This window comes from Spodoptera frugiperda, chromosome 15 (genome assembly GCF_023101765.2).
Source record: "Spodoptera frugiperda isolate SF20-4 chromosome 15, AGI-APGP_CSIRO_Sfru_2.0, whole genome shotgun sequence".
NCBI lineage: Eukaryota > Metazoa > Arthropoda > Insecta > Lepidoptera > Noctuidae > Spodoptera > Spodoptera frugiperda.
The window spans coordinates 3,726,987-3,753,561 of NC_064226.1; the positions used below are offsets into that span (position 1 = coordinate 3,726,987).

The 26,575-nt window shown below is 34.2% G+C and overlaps 1 protein-coding gene across 12 annotated transcripts in view; it reads left to right on the forward strand.

Moving 5' to 3' along the window:
* Window positions 1-9,475: 9,475 nt before the first annotated feature.
* LOC118269549 (myocyte-specific enhancer factor 2) overlaps window positions 9,476-26,575 on the forward strand; it is a 58,302-nt gene continuing 41,202 nt past the window's right edge. For 7 of the 12 annotated variants that reach the window (XM_035584694.2, XM_035584739.2, XM_050699015.1 and 4 more), the window contains exon 1: window positions 9,507-9,740. The gene's annotated coding sequence lies outside the window, so the exon portion shown is untranslated. Of the gene's footprint in view, window positions 9,741-26,575 lie in introns of all 12 variants that reach the window. The other 5 variants (XM_035584708.2, XM_035584711.2, XM_035584720.2 and 2 more) reach the window with 2 other exon arrangements.

The window sequence follows — 26,575 nt, forward strand, 5'->3', positions numbered from 1 at the left end:
AACATTTTCGAAGAAATATATTTCAGCAACATTATAAGAACGTACAATTCAATTTCAATACGAAATGTGACCTTTAAGCAAAAAAGTTTTGCAAAAAAGAAAAATAATTATAAAATAAACTCTGGCATTTGACCTTTTTCCAAAAGTTACGCTTGACGTAGGGACCTTATACGCAACTAAATTGATTAGCTTTTAAGTCGACGCTGGAATCCAAAATCAATTTAGGAAAAGACAAATTTCATGTAAATTATATTATCACGTCTCCCGGCTCGGGCTCCGATTCGATGGTCCAAACATATGTTACACCACGTGGGTCCAGAAAGCAACTGTTTACAAACCAAATGAACTTATCTCACAACCGACTATCACTGAAAAACGAATCTTCCCGTCATGTAAATTAGATGATATTTTGTTTGACAAAGGTGTAAGGGTTATGGTAAAAGTTGAGGACAGTGTTACCTTGTGGGAGACTCCGATGAGGCAGGCGAAAGGTTAAACGTTATGCGTACCATATTGTAAAACGTGCATCTTTGAGATCTGATAAAAAATTGGGTTTGTAACAAAAACACATATTTTTTTTTAATCTGTAACATTTACCTAATGTTTTTATCTAAAAAAATCATTGCTGTTACTTAACAAACATAAAGTATCGTAGTTATTAAATCTCTGATAACCCAGCTTTATAATCACATACCTTTTTTCGAGGGGGGAATCATCCAATGGCTTCTTTCGCGTTGGGTGAGATGAGAGGCAGCGGACTCTTACTGACTAAAAACCACCCCATTCCTACTGCTTTGAGATGTTTCTTTTCTTCTTCCTGATGTTTGGCTAAGTAAGAACAGTCATTAATGCTGGTCTGGGCCACGGTCTTTGTAATGTCCATCCACCATGACGGAGATTACCCACAAGTTCTTTTGCTCTCTACTGACTGAGTCTTCGGTTCGGGTGATGTGTCAAGTAATATATAACTGCATTTAATGTGCAATCCCACATTGTTTTAATTACAAATAAAACGTAAACCAATACTTTGTTTATTAACAATAATATTGCGTTTCCTTCGCCATTCGTGATGTTGTTCTGATTAGTTTACGTTTTTTATTAGACGGTGGGTAGAGGGCGCTGTGGTCACGTACCGTTGGTTTAATGTACGGCAGGGATTGTTTTAGAGTTTTGTGTACACATACGTGCTAACAGTAATAGCGGAAACTGGTCGTAAGCTGCCTTGTATAGTCAAGCAATTACTCTGAAAGTTGGCCAGCTTAGGAGATTTTAGGAGTTCAAATACCTTTGCTTTCTAGTAGGATTGCACTTTGATTAAATTGCTTTGGGATTAAAATAAGCCATTTTAATTGATAAAAAATACGCCTAGAATTTTTTATATATTTTCCTAAGCTATTTCTTTTAAACTACACTTGGGAGCAAAGAAACGGCAACATGAGCATTTTTTCATTTTAAAACACCCTCTATAACTTTTAGACAATATGTGTTTTACAAAAAAATACTCTCATTTTAAAGGTAATTGATTACTTGAAGGGACAAGTTCTAATAAAAAAAAACACTTTAAAATACAACTAACTCACGTAAACTATTCGAGAAACGCTCAACTAGTTTCAAGTCACACCGGGTCTCTTATTTGTAAGGAACACAAGCGACGCTTATAATTTTATACTTTCTTCTGCCTTACCTACTTAATACACGATACATTTATTGCTACCTACCATTCCATTACACTTATTAGTACATTAAACCCAAAAGTCTCCCTGAGGAGTGCGCCCGCGCCGATGGCGAGGGGAACCGTTCAAAAATAGAATCATCATGGATTCCTATGCTTGCATATTGCCATGGTGCTTGAACGTTAGCACGCGCCTTACTTAAGCCAGTGTTATTTTAATACATGTAAGTAAGTAAGTAGATATATGATTATGGTCACGAGATGATTTTAAGTCTGTAGGTACCTATAATTCTTATTTTTAAGCAACTAGTGAATTTAATGTCACGTCTTTCTCTGTCTATTTGAGTTGTCAAATCACTCATTATATTCTTTGCCATTTACAGTTACAGACCGGACACAAAATCTATACATATAATAAAATCGTAGAAAAGTGCTGTCTGTACATTGAAAATAAAAATAAAAAAAAATAGCAGGGGTTATTGTTATGTCGATGTCGAACCCAAAAATGTAATTAACTTTTTTTTGTCTGTTTGTCTGTTTGTCTGTTTGTCTGTTTGTCTGTTTGTCTGTGTGTCTATGCGCGCTAATCTCAGAAACGGCTGATCCGAGTTGGATGCGGTTTCACGAATATATTGTGGTATGCTTCAATTTACATTTAGTGTTTGTTTCATGTCAATCGGTTCATAAATAAAAAAGTTATGTCAAATTAAAGAATCACGTCGAACACTATTCTATGCTTATACCATTAATCTCCGCCACTATTTGACGGATTTGGTTGAAATTTGGTACAGATATAGTTTAGAACCTTAGAAAGGACATAGGATAGTTTTTATTTCAAAAATCTATATCTATACATACATATAATAAAATCGTAGAAAAGTGCTGTCTGTACATTGAAATTCTAAATAAATTGGTTTCGTGGTATTTGTCAATTAATAAGTTTATTTGTTGGGTTTTCCTGGTTTTCTGGTTAAATTATTTAATGTAGGTTTAGTTTGATATCGATTATTAGTAGTTACTGTAGTTAGTTTTTTAATAAAATTGTAAGTCTAATTTCTTAATTAATTAGATAGATTAGATTTAAGTCGTTTCTTTTAAATTATTTAGTTTAAGCTTGGTTATTATAGCATAGAAGATAGGTTGTAATATAATTTATTTTTTAATTGTTATAAATTCGTAATTCGTTCTTCTTTAGTTTTAAGTTAGTTTTCATCTTAAGTTCGGAAAGATTATAATATTTCTTTAGTTTAAGTCCGTTTTTAAACTATTTTTTCAATGCCCTAAGTGAGTATACGTCTATTAAATTCAAACGCAGAGCTCATTATGTTGATTTTTGAAGAGTTCCCTGGAATATCTTCTACATCTCATTTTTGAAGAGATTCCGCGAGATCGGGAACTATGTGGTTAAAACCAAAAATTTGCCGGAAGTCACTATTCCACGCGAACGAAGTCGCGGGCAAAAGCTAGTAGTACATATTTCAGGGCATTAATCAGTTTTTCAAAATTTTCTCAGTAGGTGCGGCACGGAGTCTGGAATTGTGTCCGGTATATTATGGCAAGAGGCTCACTACTTATTTTATGGGCAAATGGCTAAAAGTGTGTACACATTGTACAGTGGCATTGCGTGCCGTACTAAGCAAAGCATCTCTGTCTGTCCTTTCGGGGATGAAAAGGCGTGACGATACACCGGACACAATTCAATTTTATAAGGCCTAAAACTCCGACCCTTATTTCACAGTAATTTTATTCTACCTAATTTGCTACTTTTCAGTAGTTACACGTACAAATTAGACCAATAAAAAAGGTACTTTTCGTATTAAAAAGCAACAATTTCTAGCGTTGTACGAGTATACAATATTCGCATGCAAACTTAGTTTCAGAACTCATGGCGATTCTCCCACAATTATCTGTAAGCTAATAACTCCGAAGTTGTATTGAACTACAGTCGATAACGACTAAAACTATTATACTAAAGGTTTGTTTCATACTGTCTGATTAAATTGCTGTTAACTTAGCTGACATATTTTGTGTATAGTAGTAGTTACATTAAGTTGTTTGGAAGTAAGACCAACAGACACTTAGTAATCCGTATACGAGTATATAAAAATCAATAGCTGTTCGTTAGTCTCGCTAAAACTCGAAAATGGCTGGACCGATTTGGCAAAATTGGTCTCGAATTGTTTGTGGAAGTCCAGGGATGATTTAAAGGGTAAAAAAATGGTTTACGCGGTTCGAAGTTTGCCGGGTTAGTCTAGTCAAGTCCAAATATTTTATCACCATGATATTAAAAAAAATTCTTTAAAAACCGGCCAAGTGCGAGTCGGACTCGCTCATGAAGGGTTCCGTAACAGCAAGTAGATGACATAATATAAAAGATGTAAAATAACTTGGTTTTACATAGTGTTTGTATGAACGACAAAGTTATATTTGCGGTTTTTGAAAATGTTTTATTTCTTAAAAACTAATAATGATATCTCGTTCAAACCAATTTTCGTTGTTAGTTTTCATTGAAATCTACAGCATATATTTTTTTTCAGTTTTCTCACTCTCTTATTTTAAAAGTTAGAGGGGGGGGGACACATTTTTCCACTTTGGAAGCGTCTAACTTTCAAACGATTGATTTTGACGAAAAGTGGTTTTAGAAACCTTAATGTCTTTTTTAAAGACCTATCCATAGACACCCATCACGGATATGTAAGCTGAAAAAAATTTTTTTTTGAATCAGTTCCATGTATGGAGTGCCCCCCTTTAATTTTTAAATTTATTAATTTTTATTCAAAATTCTAATAGCGGTTACCGAAATACATCATCTTACAAAGTTTCAACTATGTAGGCCCAACAGTTTCGGAAATAAATGGCTGTGACATACGGACGGACGGACAGACGGACAGACGGACAGACGGACAGACAGACAGACAGACATGACGAATCTATAAGGGTTCCGTTTTTTGCCATTTGGCTACGGAACCCTAAAAACGACCAATTAACTTTTGGAGGATAAAACTGAAGCTCCTAGGAGGTTATATGTTTTAAACAAAATAGCCGACAAAGACACAAAATACAGTGTCTAATCCAGTCATTATAGCAATTTCTCCGTTCGATAAACAAAGTTCCAATGTTGCAGTACAATCAGTCGTAATTTTAGTTAATTTCACACTTGAGAATGCCACACGGCTGTTTCCCATACAGTGTAATGTATGCTTCTTCGATACGTCTACGGTTCCTGGTATTATTACTGTGTAATTACAGCGAATAATTAAACGTTTCCTCTTCAGTTTGTTTTTGGTATGTGATGTAGATTCGAGTTTGTTATTGGCTAAAAAGGTTTTTAATCTCATATTAATTTCTCTTGACGTGACGGACGTATCATCACGCCTTTTACTCAAGAACCAGAGGTGCACATTACGGTACGTAATGCCACTGTACAATGTATGATCTCTTTTCACCATTTGTGTTATAAATTCAATATAATAGAGGGTGAGTATTACGCGATGGACTATTTTTTGATTATGGATCGCCTTAAAATAAAAGGCCAGGATCCAGGTTTTCCTGATCCGGAGCTGCGGACTACCTAGCGGGTTTACCGGGGCTCCGGTTCGACAAGCAAGAGTAGGAACGGGTGGTTTTTAGTCAGTAAGAGTCTGACACTCCCTCTCGCCTTGTCCTGGCGAGAGAAGTCATTGGATGATTTTCCCCTCTTAAAAAAAGGCTCCAGGTTTTGAGATTCAAGATCTCTTTTAAATTATTTGTAGTAACCTTATAGTTCCAGTCATAAGACTTCAATGGTCACGCTAGTCCTCCGTGTTTTTGTTTTCAAATCGTGCATTTAAAAATATTGATCAATCCAAAAATATATTTTAATCCTTTTAACCTACGCACAGTATATACAGCATTGTTTAATAGAGTCAAAACAAAATTTAATATAGTCAAGTCAATTTAGTCAAGACTTCATTCCGCATTGACTTAAAAATCACCAAAAAACTAGTTATCAACACCAAAATCCATGTTCCATTCACTAACACTCTTTCTACTTAAATCTCCGATACAATTTCCTGTAATATAATTACAGGTAGCCATTACAAAACCAATCCTATGCAATGCTCAGTAAAATTCAATTTGTATTTTCGTCAAAATTGTGTTCGGAGGCCAGAGATGTAGTACACAATCTGGTGAAATTGAGCTTTATCGTTTTTTGTTTACGGTTGGTTTTTGAGTGTAGGTTTGGAGCCGACGTGGGTGTTTAATGGTTCAGGAGTGAGGCTTGGAGACAGCTGTCGTTCCCTCGGGCACCACTAAGGGTTTTGTTTACAGCATACTCTAATGACAAAGATCTCCGTACCTACTGAATTGGTGTACTCTCAATATTTACTGACACTCGGATTTATGACGAGTTCGTGTTCGCATTGCAAAGACTGTTTTATCAAAATGGCTGACAATATTTAGAGAGAATAAAAGTAATTCATTATTATGGTTTGTTGGTATGAAAGACTGCCTCCTTTCCGATTAGGAGGTCTCGACTTCAATTTCCAGGCTGGACGTAGTATTTATTACTTTATTGTTAACAGAAAATTAAATGTTGTAAATGCAATCAACCCATTTTTAATTGTAATTTTAACTACCCTTTAGACAGTGATCCGATAGCACTTTCTCATATACATGAACCGCTTAAAAATCATTTTATGTAGAGCAGACTCATAATCCAGCATTAAACTATTGTTGATACACATTTGGCAAATCACATCACAATCATCCATAGGCAGCACTGATCGCTTACCATCAAGTGATCCGTGTGCTCGTTTGCTCCCTATTCCATAAAAAAACACTCAAATATTGTACAATATGAATGATTTTTCTAGCCTTTAAACAAGTCCACCATTAGAGTACCGTAATGACGCACTTGTCAATATTACAGGGACCTTGAATGCCAAGTACCAATGGTCAAGGTTCAATATCAATCGAACAAATCGTTTGAACCGTTTTTCTTTACTCCCCCTCTATATAATTATACACTCTATGTTGTATACAAATATTTTCTTTATGAAGGAAATTCCAATGGTTTTAATCGAAATGTGTACTTCTGTATGTACTTTCTGTTTTGTTCAATTCATTGTATGAAGGATTGAAGGTATGTGTAATTAGTTAAAGTTGGTTTCTAATCTAGAATTGCAGGCTACAGATAATGAATCTTCATGGTAATTAGGTTATATTCTGCCATATAATGTATGTGAAATTGTAGATTTGTAAACGCACCCACGACATAAGACAAAATCCTAGCGTAGAGCAAGGGTTTATACAATGTGATAGGCGTGGGACTTCTAACCCGTTAAGGCTGAGTACTACATCTAATTTTATCGACAAAAAATAATATGGGGGTTGAACCCCTAATTGAAAATATAGGAAAATAGTGATTTTTTCGGTAAGAATAATTCACAAATTATTTTTTTTCTCACCAAAACATTATCAAACATATGAAAAAAGTAATGAATTAGTTAGCCAAGGTTATTAGCTACCGTTTGTCGTCTTTTTTTTTGTTTCTACGACGCATACAACCTTTGATATCAAAAAAAGTAAAAAAAATATTAAAATGGCCATAATTTTTAGGGGAGGGGATCGAACCCTTCGACCCAGGACTTTTGTCGTTAAAATTAGATGTAGTATTCAGCCTTAACGGGTTAGAAGTCTCGCCCCTATCACATTGTATATGAAAACAAAACAAAACATAACAGCATAATGGTATGCCTTGACGGGATTAGGCAAGTACAACGTTACATCAATCCCTTATCATTAATGTTATGAGTTCCATATAAAAGAGGGTTAATATAAAGTTCCATAATAACAAAATAACATATTATTTACACATTATTATCTAGTTTATACACACATACAAATACACATCAATAAACTTGATTATTTTTAAATTTTAGTGGTGGTTTTTCAATCATCAGATAAAATGTATTGGCAACGTCAAACACAACACTAAACAAATTAAAAATAAACATTGTGGTAGGTAAGAAAAACAGTTCGTTATCTCTCAATTGATGTTTTGTGAGGATACAATTCATCCAGTTTTAAATGAAACATAACACAATGAAAATGTAGTACTTTACCCTATTTTTTAAAGGACTTCATTTACGTACTGTATAATACTTTAACCGACCCAAGTATCGAACCAAAGACTGCTTGCTTAACAGAATTGCCAGTAGCCGACCACTTATGGCCGACTACCGACCACCCCTAACTAAACTAATAACTATTAAACTAAAATATAAACCTTAACTAACCTCTTACCTGTTAGGTGTCACTAATAAGTTAGGAAACCCAAAATGTTTTTAAGTGTCACCTATCTTTTATTAGGAGTTACTTAAAATTTAAAAGAGTTTGGTAAAAACTGGTATTAAATAAATAATCAGACAGTAACATTATTTATGTTAACTATGTTACCGACTTACTTAAAATGGGTTCTTGTTAAGCATTTCGTAAGACGTCAATCGAGTTATCGATAGATAGATGAGAAAGTTTAGGATAAGTTACGTACTAAGGGAAAACCGACTTAAAAACTTGTTGAGCTCCAATAGTTTCTACTGTCTGATATTTATTGTTCATCCTTTTTGGAATAAAAAGCAACATTCGATTTCTAAACAAATCTTTCGAGATTACTTTTCTAGATTATTTAATTATCAATCTGTTTCATCATCATCATCATCATCATCATCATCATACCAGAGCTCTTCCAATGACTTCATAATCTGCTAATGAGTAGGAACATTATTCCAACTTTACTCCCATATTCAGACTACTGTTCAAACAAGAACAAAAATAGGTACACTGCGATAAGAACAGTACTAAAAAGAGTGGTAGTATTTAAAAATAATTGAACAAAAAATAAGAAAACATACAATTCAAACTCATACCAATTGACATCGTAGTAAAAGACATTTCAAATATCCATTGTTCAATACAAAACCCAGTTTACTTGTATTAGTCTACAATACAATAATTAATTCATTAATACATCGTCATAATAGCCGACTGCCCACACTTCCTCAAACTTCAAACCTCGTCACATGTAAAATAAACAATTCAAAGTAAACCAAAGTCCCAAAGCTAAATAATTATTTTCAACAACTTTGTCCATTCAAAAATTTGTACTAAACCAAAATTCATTCAACATTTAAGCAGTCTTGTATTTACAAAGTTCATGTTCTTGTTCAACAAATTGTTTGTTAGTTCAGCAAATATAAATATTTCGCTTGTTAAGATAGAGATACTGAAAGTTTCATTTGTCTAGCGAGCTGAACTTCGTAATTTGAGCTCTAAACAAAAACATAAACCAGGTAAATACAAAATACAAAACAGTTTGTTCAATAATCGATTTTATATACTTTATATCAATATCTCAGCGGATCTACTACTTACACAATACATTAGCAAAGTCAATCTTTATATCATTTTTGTAATTTTTTCGCGTTTATGTATGTAGGTACACCGTCTTTAGTATTTACTCAATACCGGATCTAATTTGAATAATCGCTTCGAGTCCTGAAACGTTTTTATAAACGGTAAGGTTACGACTATAAATAATAATTGTTATTCTGATCAGTTGAGGATTCCAAATAAATTACAATAATACATAATTCATGCTGCCGTGATTTCTTTCCGTGCTAGCCGCCCGCAAAAGCACACGCCCTAGCTGAAGAAAGCTCTGTAGGGCGGGCGACTTCCTCGACACTAGCGCCATTAACGGCCGCCGGTAAGAACTACGCGCCTTGACGCCATTGGACACTTCGCGTGACGTCACACCGTTTTCAACCAATGGGGGGGAGCGCGCTCTTGCTCGGCCGCAGTCCTCATCGCCGCGCCTTCGTATGAGCCGTGTGTCGCTGCCGGTCTCCCCCCGCGCCCCGCGACGAACCGTCTCACCCGCATTCTAGTTGTGGGTGTCGCGCCGTGCAGTCCTCGCGTGTGCCGCTCAACTTAGTGCGCCGTTTGTGAGTGCTTTAAATCCCGCACGAGTGTCAGTGTGACGGAGGACCCTGTGCCACCCCGCGGAGGATGTTAACAGCGCACGGTGAGTGATGTCGGCGAGTCGACGGACGCTTATCTCGCTTCGGCGCCACGTGAACGCGCTCTATTTATAAAATGTAAACACGCAGCTAATTTGATTTGAGACTATATTGCGGTATTGCTACTTAAAAGCGAGAGTACGCGTCCGGGCCGTGCTCCACTAGCGTTCGCAAATTAACAATAAAGACTCGGCGCGCGACGGCGACGGTCGAGATTGCCGAGTTCCTGCAAGACGGACGTGCCAGTGACGTTTTGATGTCGATGATTTTAAAAATTGAGACTATAGACCCCGCAGTATACATTCAAAAGTGGATATTCGTCTGGTAACCTTGGATTGGTTCAGGGCTGGCGATAGCACGATAACGTGACCTTGAAGCGGAGACTCGCGAACGCCGGCCGGCGCTGGAAGCGCGCGAGCTCACGGAAAATGTCCAGACAAACAACGATAATGGTGTCGCAAACACAATGATAATTCTGTTAATGTGAGAGATTCATGCAGGAAATACACTGAGAAAATATCTTTAATATGTATTGTCAACTGTTACATTTAATGATTTTCAACATGATCTCATTGTAAAGGCAAGTATGCAAATTAAACGAATGAAACAACAAATAAGCAAATGACATTGATTGCCGTCATCGAGACTGATAAAGCAAAGGAGATCAAGCTAGTAATTTGGATGCGTTTCAATTAACGACGTGCAAGACTGTTTAAGTGACTAATGAAACGGTCCAATGATTAATTCAAATTAATATCAATCCGCTTAAGTTTAATGGAAGTATTCAAGAAATTGTCGTAAAGTATTTAATTATCATCCGCAACAAACTTCATGCTACAAGTGTTCCCTTTTCTAAATGGATGTAATTTCTACAACACGGTTTTCCCTTATAGCTGTTGCATTTTTTTTATAATGGCAGCCGAGTCGAGTCTGTCCGGTTGAGATACCTCGATACGGTCAGGTTCGAGGCGTTGGTCCCACGCCTCGTTCCACATACTCAATTCTTTCGATTTGCAATCGTATGGTCAGTAGGCCTGACACCGATCAAGTGATTTACGTCTGCTCCAAAAAGAATAAGTTCAACAACCAAACTACAAACTTTTATTATTTGTTTGAAAACTTCTAGTAAGAATTTTATTTGAATCTGATTGGTAAATATGCGTGAAATATTTAAAACAAAACTTGTTCAAATGTTTACCGAGATCCCATCGTGCTGAACCAAGGCCAAGGCACGTTTAATTTGAAAAAACTGGTAGCAAAAACGAAACTTAACAAAAATTAAGAAGATTTGGGATTCTCATTCGCACTTACGCATATTCGAATGTTGAAAGAGCAGTTGCCATATGTACGTACTATATGTTCGTGTTCTGTCTAGCGTATAAGAACTGCGTACATGTGCGAGTAGGATGAAGATAATTCGCATCGAGTGAGCGAACCGGCCATGCGAGATGCTCAGCCGTATCATAAATATTAATCAGGCGCTGGTGTCAACAGCCACCGCGTAACGTGACACCGCCACGATCCGCTGCTAGCCTGGTACTTGAAGTAGTGGCCAGACACTACACTCCAGACAAACATGACAATTGAACGTAGAACTTATGACAAGGGTACACAAAGACAACAGTTAAATAAAAAAAATAATACAAATATTACCTACGCGGTGCTGTAGTAAGTCCTGCAGTAAAACAAGTTATTTTGCATCAGATATTCAATGCAGGAGAAGATAGTGGTGCTCAAATATTTGTTTTCTCTCAACTGGCTCTTTCTGTTGCAAACAGACTTGTGGAATAGTGATAATGTTATCGTTTGCACATCCGTTTGTGCTTACGCATTCAGCCATGACCTGCCCTACAACTCTCAGACTCCAACTGGTGAATGCACTACAGTTTTATGTTAATTTGCTCTAAGATTTTAAACGCAATTTTATACTTAGTTTTATTTATTTTAATTGAAGATAATAAAATTGCTTTTGGCTGCAATTTTAATTTTTTGAAACAGTGTATTGTTGGGATAATTTTTCACATGACATCGAATACTTCGCTGAACTGTTTGTTGATCATGTTATTTGATATGATAATAGCAGTAGTGTTTCCGAATTTATTAACATTTTAAGTGTTAATATTATTATTTTTTTAATATCAATTCTCTCAAATGTTGTTTCTTCAATGATAAAATTAACGTTACATTGTATCGGAAGTCTTGGGTTTCGTCGCCGGTTCTTCGCACTATCGACCTTCATGTTTGACATTTTACATAAATCCATAAACAGGTTTCACTTATGTACGTTGAAATAAAAACAAGTGTTAGACACTTAATCCGTGTGTTTCCAAACGAACAATGGCGACATGGTTTAATTGTTATAGATTTGAAACAATAATTTCATAGATAAGATTCATTAATTTATTCTTACTCCAAATTGATCTTGTGACCAGTCAAACAGGATAATGCACGCATAAAAATATCATAAATAAATAAATAAAAATAGGCAAATATGTCGTTTAAAGTCTAGAACCGCTAACATTAATTTATGCGTTCAAAAATAATTTAAATAGCCAATAATAGTCATCAAATGATACGCTTATAACTGTAACGATATCTATGTCGCCTGTTCTACATGCATTCTGTTATTATGATGACGACAGCATTACACCAAGTACTGACATTCAAATAATGACTGACAATGCCGAGTAATATCTCTAGAGTTGTTTTGTATAAGTAGATTTGTACTTAAAATGTAATTAAAAACTAGTTACCACTACGACAGCCCGGCTTAGGGATACTAAAGATTTAATTGCTCAGGTGCTGAATAGAATAAAATGAGTGAAATTATTTAAATAAAATAAAGCAGAAAGACGACGGGAGTTGGAAAGCGAAGATTTTTATCTTCGCAAACATTTCACAGCAATGAAGACTTTATCGGAAGATGGATTACAAAAGTTTGACTTATAGAATCATTTTGAACAAATTAAAACTGAAAGCAGTGTTATCTTAGACCAAGATTATACTGTAATGGAAATGAATACTTTCAATTAAGAGCAACAAATTAAACATGGATCTCCGTGACGTATAGTAATTGAATTTGGTCATGTTAATGATATGATGAGAGAAGAAAATGGTTAAAATATGGAGGATAATATTTAAAAAAGTTTCAGATGAAAGAATGAGAAGTGTGGTGGTATAAAGCTAGCGGGTGGAACTGCTCCAACACAAGATCAAGACATGCCGGTCGGTTTTTGCTCGACAACGATGCGTGTGAGCACATCTGCGAAGTTTTTGCTTCTGTATGTGTGTGTACGAACACGTTTTTTGCTAATGTGCGGGTATGCGCCAGCGGTCCGCTTGTGGGTTCTCGGCGTGCGTGTTTAACTGTCTTTTTTGTTTTTTCTTCATTAATATTGTTCATTTTATTACCGAACTCTACTACTGAGTAAATACCAAAGTACTTTTTTTTCTTATTTGTTTCACAGAGTTTTGTCTATTATTTTTTTTCGCTATCACCTGCTATGCTACTGTAGGAAAAATCAAAGATAAGTGTTTGATAGAGATCCGCCAAGATAACTCTTCTAACACATACCGGTTTACCAATATGATTAGTAGATAACATACAACTTTATCACAAACAACTAAGTAAATAAAGTAGGAAGGAATAGTAGCTCATTCCTAAAAAAAGACAATATGATACAAAGCATTTCATTGCTAATGCTGTTGGAACTGAAGATGAATCTCAAATTTACAATGATACAAATGCTAAATTATATTTAAAGAAAATAGGATTATAGAAAGACCGCATTTACAAAGTTAATGTAAAATAGACCTCAAGAATATTGAATAAGCGGTGCGACCTCATATTTACTTACCACGTCAACTTAACTAACAAGACACTCAATGTAATAGTTAATGAAAAGGATCAATGAAACGTTAAGGCTCTAATAAAATGATAATTTGAAACCAGACTAGGAAAAAGCATGTTAGCAGTTACCCGACTTGAATACGAACCCGTCTACTGTTACAGCATATGTGACTTTATTAATATAGAGGGATGGTTCACTTTACTTCGGTGTATTCAGATTGACATACAACGTTTATTGATTGTGACACTTGTAATAAGAGTCACGAGTTGTTGCGTAATGCGAACAATCTCGGCCACTTCTAGCTGTATACTAAAGCCATTTTTTTCTTAATATTGGTTTTAATATTATTTATGTACTTCGAATTATTTTTAGTATAGAGGTTACTATAACGTTTAGTCAATATATTTATCCTTATTGTAAAACTAAAAATAACTGCAGTCATTCTTGACATTGAAATAACTTCATTCAAGTGCAATGTTCTAATAGATGGATAACAGAAACGCGATTGCGGATCGGATTGCTCAAGATTCAGTTTTAATTTTGAAGAGTTTAGAGTTCATTTTTACATGCACGTTGTGTTAGCTAGAATGTAAGAAATGTAGGATCATGTTCAATTATGGCCCTTTTAATAAGAGCTCTAAAATGTCGTTTGAACATTTCCAATTTCATATTGTCATCATCGGAGCACGTATAATGTTGAATGTTACAATTTTCAATTTCCCGACGCTCTCATTAAGTGTGTTTCCGTCAAAGGACGAGTGGGCGTTCACTCGGTGTACCCTAAAGATTCTCAGATTTCAATTAGTTAGACGAAACTCCGAGAAAATTCCATGAACGTATTATATAGAGTTCATTTTCGCTGAATTAAAATATGTTGTTCACTCAATATCTGTGAATTAAATGAAACCATGTAATTTTCATTTTGAAATTAAAATTTTGGATGCCTCTTTGGTCTCGTGCATAGAAGTTGATCAAGACAAGGTCTTAGCAAAGATTTATTGTTGAATTTTTAATTAGATTATTTTGTGGAAAAAAAAATATTATGTAGTCACATTATCTTCCATAGCGATAGTATACTGTATATTCTATCAATAAAACAATTATTTAGGTGTTTTTCCTGAATTATTTGCAATATACTGCTAAAACAGCCAGACAGGCAATATTTGCAACTTAAAAACCTTAAAGAACAGGTTTTAAAATTTCCATTCGAAAATGTTGATGTCAATATTGGGTCCGATTGGCCAGATTACCTGCGACCAACAGGTAACCAATGCATGCAATGGAATTTTACACTTAAAACGTAACGTAACTCATGGGCTCTACAATAACAAAATATCTAAATTCAATTGGAAAACCCATACAACAAAACGAACAGCCTTTTGTAACCAATATCCCTATCTGATTAGTTGTCATTTGATGTGTATTATAAACAACATTACCTTAAAATATAGTTTCAGTGGTTTTCCCATCACTACATAGTATAAAACAAAGTCGCTTTTTCTGTCCCTATTTCCCTTTGTATGATTGAATCTTTATAACTATGCAACGGATTTTGTTGCAGTTTTTTTTAATAGATAGATTAATTTTTAATACAAGAAGACGGATTATATGTATAATACATGCATAATATATCACCATTGCACCCATGTGAAGCTGGGGCAGACTAGTTAGTCCATAAAAGCTTTCTACATCAGAAATCGAATACAAAATGTCAATGCAGAATTCATTTTTCTTTTGTTTTGTCTCGAGCCGAGAATTTTCGTGTCATGTCTTGATAGATGCTGTGGTTGCAAACTTAAAATCTTCCACATAGTGTCACCCTAGAGCATTCGTTGACAGATGCGAGCTGTGTGATGGATGTGTTGTTATCATTGTTGATAACCTTCCGACGTCTCCCCAACTCCCCGCCCGCCAAGATGCGATGTTTTAGCGAAAGTGCGCCTATAAATATCATAAAACTATATCTTATGATTTATTTTCGCTTCGCCTATTTTTAATATTCGTGCACTGAATTTTTATTTCAGTTTTTATCGCCAAGGAAGTTTAAAAATATTTTTCTATACTTATAATAAAAGTTGGTAATATTTTAAGATTGTTTAATGATTTAATTCTGTGATTAAAATGAACGATTATGAAGTGCAATGAAGTAGTGCAGTACAGCTCAATGGCTTTACTGTTTAGATAGAATGATAACAATATTTTGTTTAGTCACGCGAAACAAAATCTAGTACAGCAAGCATAATATACCTGAAAATGTGTTCATGATGATTCTCGAAGCATTTTTAAACCGTGTGAAGTTGAATTGTGACAATAAATATTTTAGGAATGCTTCCTTTTAAATAGCAAAACTTATTCTGAGGCCTATTTAACACCGAGAGCTGCGGACTGCCTAGCGGGTTACCAGTGATCCGGCTCGAAAAGCAGGAGTAGGAACGTAGTCAAACTCTCCCACCTTAGACGGGAAAAGTCATTGGATTCAACCCTCAGAAAAGAGCTATTACACCAGAAAAGTAAATACAAAAATGTAATAAAAATGCATGTGATGCATGAATGTGGCTGAAGCGGAATAAATATGTAAAAATATGTTAGGCAGTTCTACCTACGTTCAGGAATAAAGGTGTGAATGTAATATTTATCTTGTCAATACTACCTAAACTATATGAACAATAAATCTAGAAGATATCTAGAAGAAACCAAAAACCTCGTTATAAGGAATTGTTAGTAACTTGTACAAATACACAATATTATGTTTAACTTTATACATCGCATAATCTGCTGCAAACACTTAGATAACCTAATGAACTCCTGTACGTTTCCATTTTTTTACCATCTTCGTTCATAGAAGAAGCAGTTCTGCACCTATGCTTTACAATTCTGATCTCAATAGGTTAGTACTAATTTATTTCTTTACTATTCTCTAAGATGTTATCTCCAAGTTTGTTTACTTTTATTTCGTCGTCTCTTCTTGTATTTTTTCCCTTATAAAGAAAAAAATACTCGTGTGCGTTGACATTTAGATCTATCCAACTTTCTTTAATAAGTTATATCACTTCGTTCTTGCTCCAATTCACTAAAGTATTCAATATCAATGAACAATTCAATACTGGAAAAGGGACTTTCGAATGACCTCGCTCTGACCTTATCACAGGCCCATAATTATACAAAAAAGCGCGCTTGGGTAAAGTGAGAGGATTTGTTTTTTTGTTTTTCTTGTTAATTAGCACCCATAAGCCATAAAAAATGGTCTAGACCTGAACTCTGATGCTACAAAACCGTTATTCCTACACGTGTCTCTGAACTAAATATACCACATTAGTAAAAAAAAAAATAGACAGAAAAGTTAACAGCTCTTTATCGTTTAACCATTTAGTAAATATATTCAACGATCAACAGTTATCGAATTCTAAACGAGAACCAGTCTTTTGCAAATTAGTAAACCAAGAATGTTATAATAATATTAAATGTGTAGCGCTGATAAAAGTTAAAGCATTCCTACATATTACACAGAAGTTAGGAACTGCAGCAGTTGTATTAAATAATCAGTCGGTTTGAAAATTTGTCGATATTACCGAATCCGGAGGCAAGACGAAATGAGTAGACACTTAGCATGAACAAAGTGAATTTATTCGCGGAACACGTTTTGTTGGTAGTATTTGCGAGTTTGCAAGCGACGACAGTATCTTTGTGTCCCCTTTTCATTAGTGAACTTGTCGCGTGTTATCGCACGCCGTGGCTAATGGCTCCATATCAAATATTGACTGTTTTGCTATCGTATTACGTCATCCATCCAGTAGTTCAGCACTCGAGTATTGGTGTCTGTCGATTTGAATAATCATAAGTGCCAATACTAAAAGGCCGGGGTCTTTGATGTTTGTGGCCGTAAGAATAGTTCATCTCGCTGTTCAGATAACACTTTTATGCATGCTAGACGGCAAATATTGAACTCTGTTCATTGATAAATTACTAATGCTATGCCGATTTGTTTGTTTAGTTTCAAGAGCAATGGACGCGTATTATTAGTTTTCCTCACATTAATCATTTTTATCATCTAAAAATACATTTCTATAGGTACTTATATGTCTAACATCGTTTACATATATATCCGTCAAAATACAATAAATGAGGTAAATTGCCTGCTTATTTTTACAAACCGGTATTTTATTCAAGTTGTCGAATTAGCAACACTCGGGAGTTTCAAATACATAAATTGATTAGTTTTTTTTTATTATTTTCCACATCAAGGCTGATTTTTTTGTTTCATTTTTTATTAATGTTAGTATTAATAGGAAACATGTTAACCGAGTTTCAGATTCTAGTTTTGATGCACCGTTGTCTGGGTGTTCTAGTAGTATGCGTGGTTGAGTGTCCCCGACCAATCCAATCCTTTGACGGAGATTGTAAACACCGTATTGGTTGGTTCTTTACTATACCTATTAGTTCTGCCTCATTATAATCTTCAAAATAAATTAGGTTGATTTGAATAGCATGCATATAATCTAAGTCTACAAGATTTTCATTATTATTTCCATTCTCATTTTTAATTATATTGTCTTCATCGTCGATAACAAGTAAAATGGCTTTTTTGCATCTGACTCTTCCTATATAATTATTATTTGATTGATTTTTGATTTAATTACATTAAAATTTCATCAAAACAAGAAACTTACATAAATTTTGATGTGTATGGAAAAATTGTATCAAGGAAGAGAAGGTCGAGGCCGATAGAGATACTAGATTATTTTTTATTACACTTATTAATGCATATGTTTAGATGCACTAAATAATCTAATGATGTTTCTATGACATCTCAAGATCTCTGACGTCTTGAAACATGTTTTATGACGTCAAACTACTACTTATTACCCTTGACCAGCTGATTTTTAATTCATTTTGGCGCATTTATTATTATGTTTAATAATTAGGTACGTGTTAACTGAACTAACGCAAATTATATGCATAAGTTCGTAACTAGAAGTTTCCTTTATATTTAAATTAACCAAATTCATGTTTTTTTATGGATATTACTTCAATTGTCTAACTGTTAACTGATAGGTATTAAAAAAACTGTATAGTCGACAGTAAGTACCTGTTATTTCCAATTTCTCTAGCTTCAATCTCTAAATAAGTATCTATGACTAGCTAAAAATAGCTGAATTAATTATTATGTTATCGGCTTACTCATGTAACTGTTTAGCAAGGAACTCGACTAGTTTCAAGCCTTGCTAGAGGCTCGTATTAAATAAGTTTAGTATGTCACATGAGAGTTAAAAATAGCTGCTAATAATAAAAAATAAACAACTAAACAGACTCTGATCAGTTATTAACTTTCGTTTTTAGAAACTACTGGTACAAACTACATGAATACGCAACCAGCGAATTAATATTAATGCTAACGAGATTCTTCACGACACGACCACCAAAATTCTGTTCAATAAGGAAGACACAAACCAGTTTAGATTTAAGAAAAATTCCACTATGTAAACCTTGAGAACTATATAATTATATAACACATATCGACACAACTAATGTCATTATAGCGAATGATGTATTTAAATGATAAATTCTCCTAAGGTCATACTAATATTGATATGGAGTGATAAGGCGACCCTGCATTGTCTCGCAGGTGGCATCAGGTCTTCCGCTGTCTTCAAAGTTGTTTGTCTAGCATCTATCAGCATCCTTGATGAATCGGAAGACTGTGTCAACTTAATTACATAGAGTTGCCAATTTATCTAAAGAATTTATGATATGTCACGTGTTAGAACATTTGTGTTGAGTAAGGTTGTAAAATATGTTAATGATTGCGAGTATTTTTGTTGTTGCAAATGTAGTAGTTTTCCTGGTGATTGGAGCAATCATTCAATGTATACGTAGTAAGATTTGCAAGCTGTTTCTGTTAATTATTTGATACTGTATGATGAAGCTAATATCATTTCGTGTGGGAGAGCCATGCTTCGGCACGAATGGGCCGGCTCAGTCGGAGTGATACCACGGCCTCTGGTGTTTCAAGTGTCCATGGGCGGCGGCGATTACTTACCATCGGGTGCTCAGTTCGTTTACTAGCTTATTTCATAAAAAAAGAAAAAAAAACATCATTAACAAACAAAACCTAATAATCCATCTATAAATAACAATCCATATACAAAAGAAGAAATAAAAAATGCACTTAAGAAAAGTATAATAGCCGTATAACAAGTTCAAAACAAAGATGACAATGCGTAAAATGATTGTGCTCATGAAGTGTACGAGTACTCACCACGTATGAGTAGTAAAGTGTTTTCCAAGCAAACAAGTTTAGTTTTCAAACCTAATATACTCGTAGCTCTCAAAACTAATCTTCAAAGTAAAGAGGAACAAGAAAACAATAACTCCATCGTAATAATCATACATACAAACAAAACATAATGTTTGTATTATTGTTCCTTTGATATCCTTCTAATTTCACTTAGAAGTACAGAGGTTTGTTCCGATCTTCAAATTGAGCAAAGCATTATTGGATTTTTTGGCTTCTTTATTATACTTAGCTTTAGTAATGTGTTCTGAAATGAAACCCAGTGTTTTATAACTGACTACAGAAAATGCTCTACTTCCATAAAATTTCCTTAGCAAACTGATCTATTACTTGTTTTTAATTTATTTTCTTCACCGTCCTTATTCACAATTATGTCAAGAAACTTTTGGGAATTGTAGACTTTGCAAGGCAATCGGCTATCCCTTTTAACCATTTAAAGCAATGACTTTAAACACCATTGGCCGTGATGGTTGACTGGATTATTATATTGATCAAAGAGAAAGGCGTATCTAAAGAATTTTGAGACAGTTTGAGCTTTAACGATTTAATAAACAACATTGTTGTTAATCACATGACTTTAAAGGACGTTTAAGAAAATAAATAGTTTAAATTTTTATTCAGACAAAAGTTTGGATCAAGTTTAATTAAAGCTAAAACAAAAATAAAACTGTAATAAAGACCAAGCTTTTACGCGTTCATCTTGTACATTAAAAAATCGTGTACATCATTAAAATTGTAACTGGAAGGTTTCACGATGGAAACTCAAACCCGCCCAGCCAACACTTACGTGGGCGTCGGGCTCCGAATGAATGAACGCTTCGGCCGTTTTCGGAAATGCTCGACCATCTCCGCCGCTCAAGGTCACAGGCGAGGGAGGCCGACCCATTTCCACGGGGATCGATGGGAGCGACAATCACCACCCTAAAAATTTGGGTGTTTAGGGCTTTCGGCGTTTTCAATGTCAAGTGATTCATGTCGACTAAGCTTATGAATTTTACGTGTACATATTACTGTATGCCGTGACTTTCAGCTGTTAGGGTCCGATGACTCGCTCGCTGTTTTCATTTGCACCGAACTTTGGTTTTTGTTTTTCCGAACTGCGTCCTTCGAGACGGATTTTTCGTGGATTGCTCATGTTAGAAAATTGTTCTACGAAGGCTTAAGTCATGAACTTTGCTTTTCTCTAAATTTTCTACATTCCTGACTGTTTTACCTTTCGTAGTTGTTTTAAACGAATATTGAGTGACTGTATTTTCTTACTTTTGAGTGCTCTTGTTTAATTTTCTACCGAAACTCTGTCTCTATTAAGGCAACCTTATGAACTAAGTTTTAGTTTAATAAAATAGATAATATTATAATGGAATAAAATTTAAAAGCAATAAACTTTTATTTGATACTTCATAATAATATTTTAATGTTGATTTTATAGCTTAATAAGTGAACCAATTTACTGAATATTATATAAGTCAGAGTCAATTGTTATTGCTTGCTTGTTAGTAAATATTTGGTATTCATAACGAACGCGTAATTATTGAAATTTTTAGTTGAACTTTACCTTTTTAACGTTTTACTTGCAATCCAATATTTTACTAATATTGTTTAGCTCAAGAAAAATGCAACTAATGGTCAATATCCACAACGCACTTTTGACGTAACATAACTATATACAAGCCGATAACAAAACCAGTCACTAACTTACACATTATACAAAAGTGCTATAAATCTGAATCACACATGACATGGAAATTGTTTTCCAAAGTGGAAAACTGTTGGCCCCACTCCCACGGGGGGTGCGTTTAAGTAAATTACACAATAACACACGGTTAGTTATTTAAACGTCTCCCTGAATAGTTATATGGGTAATTGTCTCCGTTTCAATGTTCTAGATAATTCTATTTTACTTTTTGATTGATTACTAAAGGATACTTTTATAGAGTTGTTAATACTACGATTAAGGGACTATATATTTGACAGAAGTCAGACAGCAGCTCTAAGATAAGGACAGTTGCACACTGTAGTCTGAAAAACTAACCTCCTGCTAAACTTGGTAGTTTTGGGAAAACGATCTTATCAAAACGTGGTCCACATAATCACAGGTATTTTATTTATTAAAGTAAATATTACTAACTTACTGTCAGCCGCAAAAAGTAGTAGCCAGTAATAGGTATAGGTATTTACTATAAGAACGTGGATACACGATATGAAAACAAAAATATTATCGTTATTATAATACTATCTTTACACTGCGTACAATAATCTTAACTTATCAATTGTTCAATAACTAATTATCATAATTTATCAAACGATTACTCGATATCAGACTTAAGGGATACTTAATTGATATTTGCGTTTCTGCGTAAATCAAATATGTATGTGTGTGTGTATGATTGTACGTTATAACGTTTGCCATAAACTAATTATAGCAGTTTTAACATAATTATCGGTAGATACTAAATTGACTAAAAATAACGGTTTACTCCAGAAATATATTAAGAAACTGTTTTTGTTTTCTCAGTATATTTAGTTGATTTTAAAATAAGCCTAAAATTATTTCATCATCATCATCAAACTAGTAAGTAACCAAATATCTTTTCTCACACGAAGAAGGTTTAAGCATTCGCATTTGATTTCTATAATAAATAATACAAAATTAAATGCTAATCATTGACAGCCTACGACAGTCTACTGCCGTGTAGAAGAAGTCGTGATTAATATCATTAGAAGTCATGATTAATATACGTATTCTTATCTACTGTTACCACCCGACCTTTCTTATACTTATACTACTAAACATCAAGTTAACCAAACCAGTATAAACTGACCCTCAAATGTTTAAAAAGATCATACAAAGCAGGACTATGATAAACTGGCTAGATAGTACCGGTGTGAAACCGTGTCACATTGCACTACAAATTATGTTAAAACCAAACAAATAAGAAACTCCTTGTAAAACTAGAGATATCATCTCATAGGACGATCATCTCTCCGAGTGTAGTTAAGGATGACATAAAACTGCTATTCGCAGTTATGCCCCTATGAAACCCGATATCCTTAGTGCTTACCTTGAAAACATTAGGTCTTGAGTGTATTACTGCATGTAGTATTAGAAAGTAAATTATTGTATGACTGCACAATAAACTTTTATGTTTTATATGATAAAAATGGCAGATTATACAATTGTTAGTGTGAGAAAATTTGGAAGTAACATTTTGTTGGAATATCAAAAAAATACTGAAAATATAGAGCTAAATACCATGGATTGTGTTTTAATGTTATGTTTTAGTTTTACCTGATAATATGATACCTCTACTACTGTGAACGTTGATTTGGTCTAATTTGCATAACTTTAAGACTCATAATTGCTGTAGCATTTCCTTGAACCTTTCTCGTCGTTGTGTTACTATTTCTTTTTAGAACGAAAATCTAAAATACCATTTTTTATCTAATGCTAGATTATTATGCTATATTATTATAGAGTTGTTAATACTAAGGTGACTACATATTTGACAAAAATGAGACAGCAACCTCGTGAATTAGACAGGCAAGGATTATGCCTCAAAGGACCACATTGACATCTAAGACCAACTTAGATTCTGCACAACTTTAAATCATTTGTTTCATGTCAATGCAATCATAACACAATGCAGACAAAGATGGCGCAAAGAGCGAATAATTGTATCAATAAATTGTCACCTTTATCTCACAGTTGACCGATTGTCGTGATAACAGAAAACTTCCTAGTTCATACTACTTGCGGCTGCGCTTACGAAATCACTCCGTGCATTGTCTATTCGCTTCCTGTGTCTTGACATTGAATGATCCACTATTTTGAATATTGAATGCAATTTAGTATAGTTTTGTTTGACATTTTTTATTTAATTAATTGATTTCGTAGCTTCATCTGATATTCTTTCTTATGATAAGATTTTAAATGTCTGTCAAGGATGTTAGCTTCATCTTGTTTTAAAACTTGTATAATATAGATGAAATGTCAATAATGCTCATCATTATTTGCATTTTTTATGAAATTTTGTAGGCAAAATTGTTTAACTTATTAAACCCTTACTAAATCCTACCAAAGACTCTTTCTAACCAGTATAACATATGACTTAAAAAATATTTGTTCCATAACACTATTCAATTCACTATAATCTCTTGATTATTCTTTACATAAAAATTCAAACCGTACGATGTAGTACAAAAAAAATACGGTCTCATGCGAATTAATGAATAATTAAATATTTTGGCTTCCACATTCAGCCAAGGCCGTGTATATAGTGTAACAATAAAATTCAATTGTTTTATGTATCAAGGTAAATTATGTAGCCAACTATTTGCACTTATTGTCTTCAACTATTAGGCACTGACAACTTCATCTTACATTCCATTAAATTATTTTTTTTCCTACTAAATATAACTTGGGTATCTTCAAGTCTCGAATGAACAGGTTGCTCATAGGTAGGCGTGACCAAACACCATCCAATGTCAAATTTTGTCTCTGTACAAAATGTTCTTCTATACAATCAAATATTACAGTGACTACGCCATTGTAACTTTAGTATTACGGGTATCAAGTGACCCGTCTACTCGTTTGCCTGAGACAGGTCCCATAAAAATCATTAAATCAGGTGGATATCAACTTTATCTAACTGTAGACACGTTCAGAGTATTTGTAGCAACAACTAGCACTACCAAACAATTGTCTTAGCGTGGGTGGTTCTATGCTCTATGCAACGTGAATATTAAGCGATAACGACCACTTAATCTTCCGCCACAGTAGAAGGACGTAAGTACTCGCACTCATGATGCATTGGCGCCAACTAGTGGAGATTAATATAATTTTTCTTAATTAAAACGGTCTTGGAACTGTACTTCACCAATTGGCCAACCAATTTTGGATTCTGGAACGTCTAAATATAACATTTTCAGATGTCACAAGACCGAGAAATTTGGTTGTAACTAGTTGTATTATATTGTTCGCAATTTGGGTCATAACTTGTTTAAGTATAAAAATTGACCGTTTGAGTTGCCGGGGTTAGTGCGTTCGCGGAATTTGAGTCATTGTTGTGTCAATTTGACCTTTGGACTTTCTTTTTGTGTCCATAGGAAAATGCTCAATCTTTTTCAAGCAAATATGCACCTAAGACTTTACTACATATAATTTAAATTGATTCCACTTATAAGGAAAGATAAAATTATCTTCATATTCTTCAAGTTCATTTTCATGCTCAATTGTCTAGTTGCTCTCTGATTAGTAATTGCACGTGCACGAGACGAACACGTTTACAGTTAGCAAACGTATTAAATATCGATGGTTTGTAAAATAGTTTTGAGCGTCCGTAGAGTTGGATTCCCCATCGAGACAGAACTGAGAGAATGAATCATTGGAATCACTTTCCTTGTTGAGACACATAATAACTAAGTAGAAATATTTTATTAACATATATATTTTTCCCTTTGCCATGTCGCTATGAAAAAGTAGAATTCAAGCTTCCTAGTGTGAACTGTTAAGATGTAGAATACTGTTTTCTGATTGATATAACCTAAGTGTTTAAAGGTGAGTATTACTCAAGGGTATCGTTTACTTACCACCAGCGAGATAGTGGCCAAACGTCGTCGGATCGTATAAAAAAAATCATCATGAATACATACCACCAGTCGACTATCCATGTGGCCATACGTTTTCCTTCTCATTATTTTCTCTACTTGCGGATATCGTTAAAACAGACCATAGACTCACCATAGAGACCGTACATTATAGTAGCGGTCTCTCTTAAACCTGAACCTTTAAAAACTGCGATCTTCAACTTGCTTGTCGAGCGCAGTTTGAAATGGCAAACTCCTTGGGGAGGCCTTTGGTCTAACAGTCATCAGAGGACTGTCACAGACTATTATGATGTTGATGAGTATTTTTCCTATCACGTGAATACCATAATTTTCATTGACATTACATACATCAGAGCATTTTGTCCTTTAAATTCTTCATTTAATTTATGTGGGTACCTATCATGTACGATAATGTTCTCAGTAAATACCTGATAATCATACTTAATTACAAACCACGTTTTCACATTAACGTTTGCATATATTTTCTTTTGAAATATTTCAAATATGTCTGTTTAGAAATAGATGCTGTTAAGTAGTGTAAGATTTATTACAGAATTAAAATAAATTATTGATAAAACATAGTATGCATTTTGGTATATTGGATTGTTTTTAAAGGTGGTTGGATACGTAACATGTTTTACATTCAACTTATGAAGTACTTAACACAATTGTAGCTGTAAAGCTAACACACAGTGAAACTAATTTATTGACGAGATCTCATTACGAAGGGACACATCCGAAACAAATTACCTAAATTAGTTTCCAGTATTAAACTAAGTTAGCCAACTCAGCCCTTACTAACCTACAAACTCTTTAGCAACTCCCTAAATAAAGTGCTCTACCCAAACCCACACAGAAGGCAATTAACAAAATGTAAAAACTTCTCAATATACAATAATTAACAATCAAAACAAAACTTAATCCAACGTCCTTAAGATACCTTTTTATTCAACATTTTGCGTGTGTTTACAATTGTATACCAAAAGTGACGTATAATGACCTCCAAGTTTTTCAACAAGACTGTACTTTTCAAGTTGGTCAGAGCAGTCGATTTGCGGAAACATAATAAGTTTTTTTGTGAGTTTATGTC